This window comes from Triticum urartu, chromosome 4 (assembly GCF_003073215.2).
Source record: "Triticum urartu cultivar G1812 chromosome 4, Tu2.1, whole genome shotgun sequence".
Lineage (NCBI taxonomy): Eukaryota > Viridiplantae > Streptophyta > Magnoliopsida > Poales > Poaceae > Triticum > Triticum urartu.
Genome location: NC_053025.1, coordinates 379113314 through 379121199, shown reverse-complemented (window position 1 = coordinate 379121199; position 7886 = coordinate 379113314).

The following is a 7886-nucleotide window of genomic DNA, read 5'->3' as shown; positions in this document are numbered from 1 at the left end:
CTATGACTAGCCTAGGCTACTATAGTAGTACAACAAAAAAATGATGCAGGTGATCACGTGAGAAAAAAATACTAAAAACATTTCTTTCGGGGCAGTGCGTAGATGCAGTTTTGAACACTACACTTGTCATCGTAATTTGGGAAAATTGCGAAAAATTTGAGCTACGTTGTGATTACCGTTTACTAATAGTACAGAAGTTTCACCTTGATGAGTAGCTTCTCCGTGCATGAAAAGCATGTAAGGAATCCAACAACTTGATCCAGATTGGGGCCGATAGATTTTATTGCCAAGATCTTCACTATGCGCATAGACTGGGTCAAGCTTGTGGGAATCATTTTCTGTAAGACGGTCATAAATATATCAAGAAGAAATTTAAAAATGTGAATTTCAAGAAGACGGAGAAGAAGATGAGTGTTGTACCTGAACGATTACGTATCCAATAAAGAGTTCAGAGAATTTGGCAAACGAGTGCACCAACGCTGTCAATTTTGGTGCGTCAATGACCCTGATTTTTGTTGGACCTTCTAGATCCGATACAAGCAATCTCTCAAGGAAAGGCGCATTCTCAATGACCATAATGTGGAACAGCTGGAGTGATCTCTTCCCAATTGATGTCTTGTTGCGGGGCCAGCAAGACACATAAATCCATCGGAGATTCGTCGAGGCGATGTGGAGGCTAATGAACCCGTGGATCTGCTCAAGACGAAGGTACTCGAGCTCAGTAGAGCTGCGGAGTAGGTGCTCCATAGCCTTCTTCGAGATGACAACGTCGAAGAGGTCGAGCTTCTTGAGTTGAGGGAGAAGAAGGGCGGGCGCGACATTAATCTGTGGAAGATAGCAGGAGCTGAAGCTAGCACGGCGCAGCGTTGGCACGAGGCAGAGCGCGGACGGCGGCAGAGAGCGACATCGTCCAGTTTCAAATCTGAGCTCCTCGAGCTGATCTAGGGCAGGGGATAAGAACCACTCGCCGAACTTGGGTTGGACCTTGCAGTTGGTACTGAACATGCGGATGTCAAGGCGTATGGCTGGCCCAGGGTGCGATGAAAGGATCTTGGAGACTGCGGCCATGCATTTGCAATCCCCGTCGCAGAGGCAGCTATCGAAGATGAGGTTGAGGAGGACACGATGCCAAAGGGGGCGCCACCGCCGAGAGAGCAGGGCGGTCCGCACGGCAGATTTGGTGGGGAGGAGGCCGATGATGACGAGCAGCATGTCGTTGGGGAGGCTGTTGATGAAGTCCAGGCTCACCGGATGTGGTTTTAGCTCGAGCCGCCTCCGCTTGTTGGCTGCCTCGCCGTCCATCTCAACCGGAGACGACGCCGGTGTACACGTGTGCTGGTGTGTGTTGTGTGCTGGGTGTGCGCAAGTGCGTCCTTCTGTGCATGCCACCGCGCAGTGGTGAATTGTGCACGAGTGCGTCCTCCATGCGGAAGAAGTGTGTCCTCAATGCGCCCTCAATTTACTAGCGTGCGGGGTGCTACCCCGAGTGGTTTCAACTTTGTTTACTTCACCGCGTGTTAGATGGACCTCTAGTTTACTTATTTTCACCCACTGCCACATGGGCCAGCACACGAAGATACAGAACACGAGCTGACAAGGCAGCATGTGGACTGGTTGACCGGTCATCTAAACAATATACGGAGCTATACGCTAACACAGTGAGCGTATAATCCATCGGTATAGTGTTTGTGTGAGAGGGGAGGCCCGTGAGAGATAGAAGAGAGAGAGAGAGAGAGAGAGAGAGAGAGAGAGAGAAAGAGCTACTCCCTCCGTTCGATAATGTAGTTCCAACATTTTTTTAAAGTCAAACTTTTGAAACTTTGACCAAGTTTATAAAGAAATTACTTATATCTACAATACCAAAGATAAATGATAGTTGGAGTAAGTACATGTTGTGATGAATCTAATGATCTTTCTAGATGTAAATGTTTTTCTCCACATATACCTGGTCAAACTTTTCTGAGGTTTGACTTTTCAAAACATCCATATGCTAATGGATGTGAGAGAGTCCCTAACTAGAGAGAGAGTGTGTGTGTGAAATAGAAAGAGTGAGTGAAAAAAGTGTGTGTGCGTGTGTGAAAGAGACATGGATAACACTCGGTAAAAGTCGAGAAAAAACATGTGTGTCTTATGCAAACATATCACACATGCATCTTCGACAACGGAAGCAAGGTGAGGAGATAGTGTGTGGTTGTTTGCAACCGAGAGAGCAAGACCCCTAGCACGTGTCCAAGAGGGGTCTGACAAACAAGGGAGAGAGGTCGAGAGAGATGTACGGAGAAAATGCAGAAATGAGGAGGAGAGAGTGTATGTTTGTCATAGAGAGATCCCCTGGAGATCGTGATGGGACTACATGGGTGGGAGATCGAGTGACAAGGTGTGTGCGCGATAGATGATACCCCGACAGATATCGAGATAGACGTATGGATGGAAGGAGACAATATGTGTGTTCCTGATGGCTAGTGAGAGATAATCATACTTAGGGGGGAGTGCTTCGCCTATGATGGAGTGAGGGATTATGGTACTTATTAGGGGGTGCGTGTCACATAGAGAGAGAACAAGGGCGGAGAGTGTTGGATGGGTCTATATGTATAGCGCGAGCGAGACATGTGGATGTGTGAACCAGGGAGATATAAAGTTTGAGAGAGATTGAGGAGCCCCGATAAGGCTGAGTGGTGTGTCAGATAGCTGAGAGGGGGAAAGAGATATTCCATCTGCTCGATAATGCAGTGCATGTAATTTTTTTAGAAGTCAAACTTTGGAAACTTTGATCAGGTTTACACAAGTGTTATTTATATCTTCAATACCAAAGATACATCATACGAAACTACATCTCATGGTGAATCTAATGGTATATGTTTGCCATTCCAGATGTAATTGTTTTTCTCCACGTACATGGTCAAACTTTGTGATGTTTGACTTTTCAATAAATCAATATGCTATGGACCGAGGAGAATGCCTAAGTCAAGAGGGATCAAGTGCGTGTGAAGGAGAATGAGTAAGTGTGCAAAAAGAGTATGTGTGTGAAAGAGAAAGTGACAACAAACGATAAATTAGAGAGTGTGTGTTTTCGTTTCTTAGGCGAACATATCAGCATGCATCTCCGAGATAGAAAAGCGAGGAGAGGAGATACACGAAGATACCTATTGTGTGATTGTTTGCAACGGAGAGAGACACCCCTATAGCACATGTCCAATAGAGGTCTGGCCAACAAGGAACAAAGGTCGAGAGGGACACATGGAGAACATGTACGCATGGGGAGGGCGAGAGGGTGTGTTTGTGATAGAGAGACCCCCTCGAGATCGTGAGGGGACAATATGGGTGGGAGATCGAGGGAGGCGTGTGCGCGATAGAAAGATGCCCCGAGAGAAATCGAGATAGACCATGCACATGTTTGTGATGGAGACTAAGATTAGCTAGTCATATACATATAGGGGGGACTGCGTGTGCCTACAATTGAGAGACCATCATACTTGGCTAGCTAGGCATGAGATTGTGTGTGTGTGCATGTGAGATGGAGAGAGAACGAGGGAGAGAGATAGAGTTTTAGATGGGCCTATCGAGTGCGAGTGAGATATGCATGTGTATGTGTGACCCAGGTAGATGGAGAGTTTGAGAGAGGGGGGGAAGAGCTCCGAGATGATAGAGTGGTGCGTGAGAGAGTTACGGGCAACGAGCCAAGGAATTTGTGTGTGTACGATGAGTGCACCCAATATATCTAGCTTGGACTAGAGAATCATACATAGTGTGCGAGAGAGACCTATAGATGGAGTATATATGCATGCGAACTAGAAAGACCCCCCCCCCCCACGCGCACACACAAAGAGAGAGAGACAGAGACAGAGACAGAGAGAGAGAGAGAGAGAGAGAGAGAGAGAGAGAGGACCAACAAGGTTTGTATGTTGGATGCGTGCGACAGAATTGAAGATTGTCAGAGAGAGAGAGAGAGAGAGAGCAGGAGTCCGGGAGAGCGGGAGGTCGCGTCTTATGCATCAAAGACTGATATAAACCATGTTTCGATATAAACTTGCATTCAAATATTTAAATTGGAGAACATGTTGTCTGCAATCCACACATGAACGGATATGTGCGTATATCAAACAAGTTCATTAATTTGACTTTCAACATGTTCATGGAGTACGATAATACTGTACAACATGATATTCGATTGAGGTGTTCAATTTTAGATTTAGTTCACTATTTTGACCTGGTGAACGAGCTATTTCATTGAATCTAGATATTTCATTTTCGGTTTGATTCCCGTTTTTTAGTGGGTCAACTATTAGTCATATAGTAAATCACTAGCAATGAGCATGTAAAAACACATTACTCCCGAGCATCATCTCTCCATCTAAAAAAGAAGTGGCAAGCTAATATTTCTAAATTTGATTCAAATCGACTTGGTATGGTAGACGTGGATGCTCGTTCTCCCAAATTTTGAACGAACCGTTAAACATCCTCTGCTCGGTGGAATTCGCCTGAGCAAATAAATGGGAGACATGAAATTACCGTCCTATGTGGGAGACACATTAATTGGCCCGTTGTGCATCGAGGGTAGGTTCGTAACTTCATCCAAGCGCGCCTTCTCCTAGGCCGAAATGACATGTGCCGAATAATTCATAAACCATGGTCGGCAAAACACGCTCTCCTCGCCCGAAATAGCTCACGCCCACTATTTCAAAACACACGCTCCTCGCCCGAAATCGCTCGCGCCCACTATATTTCAAAACACACCCTCCTCGCTCGAAATCGCTCCTGCCCACTATTTGGGGAGAAGCAAAGTTACTCTACTATCCCCGACCCTCAGTAAACAGACCCAAGACGAGAAGCCTAAAGGCAGGGGTAGAACTGTAACGCCCCCTCACATTTCAGACAAATGCGTTCGTAAAACATGGTTCCACTCCCCTCCCAATCCCCCCCCCCCCGATTCATACCTCGTGGGCGCCAAATCACCTTCTCCCTGGAAGCTCCCTTCTCCCGAGCCGGGAAACCTCAGCCCCTCCTCCATGGCGCCCCCACCGCACCAATTTCACAGCCGCCCTCCTCCCTAATGCCAGAGACGTTGTCCATTTGCCGTCGTGCACTGGGCCGTGTGCCTCTTACTACGTGATGCTGGAGCTTCCTCGACGACGGCCGCGTGAACCGTACCGGAGCCGATTCACCCCCGCCATTGTTCACGACGCTAGAGCGGCTCCAACTTCGGATCCATCCAGAGTCCCGGCGTTGCTTCCCCGTAGCCGTCGACCATCGCGACATCGCTGTTTCCCTGCTGCCGGTGGCCACCGCAACCACGCCGGCCTCACCGACTCAGCAGCTGGACCTGCCTACTTCACCATGCCACCAGATAGGTCTCACCCTCATCTCAAATCACTTTATTTAGGTGTCAATTGTCTGAATTTTTATTCTGGGCCAATCGATTCCCAATGGGAAGCAGCACCCCTCGAGGAGGCGGAGCTGCTAGGCTGCCGGTTAGCTGGTGTCTAACGTAAGGGTGCGGGGCCGCAAGTTCGCAACGGAAGCAGCGCTTAGATGGCTATCTTAGAGTTGCATGGGTTCAAGGTACTGCCGCCGCCGGATCTGGATGACGGGGAGTCTTTGTGGATTGTCCCGGGGGCGGCGCAACCACGGCAGTTCGGTGGGGCGGGAGCGAGTTTTGGTCGGGGCCACGGACGGCAGAGGCAAGCTGCTCTGCCGTTGGTCGCTGGCTCTTCGGGGAAGATTCCTAACAGTGTCAGCTGGGAGGCACAAGAAGGCCATCAAGCCATCTGGCATAGATCGGACAGTACCAAAATAAAATAAAATCGTGTGACCCCAATTTAGTCTGAGTCAACAGACGTGTCACCACTCTTGTACCTTGATGTTGATCTCTTAGTGTATTTCTTCAGATCAAAGAGATGTGTCGTTCTTAACATTATGTGTTATCTGCATCTTCAGCCACACCGTCTTCCGACTCACCGCAATTGCTCCAACAAGGGAAGCATACAGCGGAAGGGAGCTATAGTCCCCACTCAACAGTTCCCTGCATGGAATGCGCGTGCCCGACATGGACAGCCACAACAACTGCAGGGCCATCGACAAGTCAGCACATGATGCTCACTCATATGGATGGCGGCCACATAGGTTGTACCCCCATCTTAATTGTGTGCAACATTTATGGCTTTGTTATTCATCTAAGCATGGAAAATAGATTATCACATTTCACTGTATATTTATGTTGATCTCTTACGGGTCTTGTTCAGGAGTTAACGGTGTTCCTTTGTTCACTTAAGATACTTGTTCTTTAGGTAACGTTGTTCCATAGTTATCATCCATCAGCCAATGCTATCCCACAGGCTGGTGATTATAGTATTATACCACTTCTATTATTACCTATGTTGTTCTTTAATACTTTTGTGTGCCATCTAGTTAATCTCGAGTACAAACGATACATATTCTGTAGCTTTCATCTGTGTTCTCCCTTTAGTGTTTGAGACCTGTTGCTGCTAGTTAACCCCAATCCTACTATTTATGTCGTCTCCTACAGGCACTCATTACATAAATCTAACTACTAGTTGTCTTCCATGCATGTTAGATATAATTGCACACACTGGTATATCCACAAGAACCTCACCGAGCAATGTAAAGGCCAATAAGCTTGATGTTAATGATACCCAATATGATGGAACATGTAAAGGCAGTTCTTCAGAAGACTTGCAGAAAGATGTTGAATCCTCTTCACCCCACGAGGTCCTTGCTCTAACTTGGCCCATGATATGGGTACAACATGCATATAATGTCATGGAGTGTATCTACTCTGTTGCAATGCCATGTGCTTAGCATGCTGATCATGCATGTAAATATGTCATGCCTTCCTGTTTTTCAGTACCTATTCCATTCATGATAACATGTTCTCAAATTCAAGTATTGTCATTCTACTCTATCGCAATTCCATCTGCTTAATTTGGACATCATGCTTCTGAATATCTTATGCATTATTATTCATCAGTATTTACTTCATCTGTCTACATACCATGTTTTTTTACATTGAAGTGATGTTCTAGTGCTCTGTTGCAATGCCATATTAGTTTTCCAATCATACACGTGTATGTTGCCTTAGTTTTTTCTGTACGTATTCCGCTAGCATATAGTTTTACATTCAACTAGTGTTTTTTACTGTGTTGTCCTGTCGTATCCCTAGCTCTTACACCATACTCCCTCCGTCTGGATTACATGTTGCCGAAATGGATAAAAATGGATGTATCTAGAACTCAAATACGCCTAGACCCATACATTTTTTTCTGGATGGAGGGAATACATGTCAATATGTCATGCCTTTCTATTCTTCAGTACCTATTCCATCTCTCTGTTGTAGCATGTTTTATAATTGAAGCACCCTTCTTCTATATGCAAGGGGAAGACGACTATGTTAGAATCTGAAGGGTTACAAACCAGGTCTTTGCAAAAGATCCAAATGCCGGGAGATAATAAACCAACTCCAGTTTTTATGGATACTGCTCCAGCACAAACAAACCCAACTCCTACTGATAATAAGCAGATTCCAGTGGCCAAAGAACTTGTCCGCTCCAGTCCAGCAAAAATATGTCAGCTCCATTCTAAGAAGCGTGTGCGTATCCTTGCATCATGAAATTTTATAGCATGCTGATCATATTTTCTACATGTTTTTCTTACCCATCTCTCTTTTAGAAAATAAGCTTAATAGATAGAGGAATTTCTGCACTGGTATCGTTTGTGAGGGAAGATTCTTGCAAGAATTCTCTGTACTCCAATGCAGATGTAAGTACCTGTTGTATATCACTATATTTTTACATCAGCATGTATTTTGTTAATCGGCGTGAATCCAACCTTTATCTGATCTAAATTTAGTTGTAGCAAAATGTATGATTAAG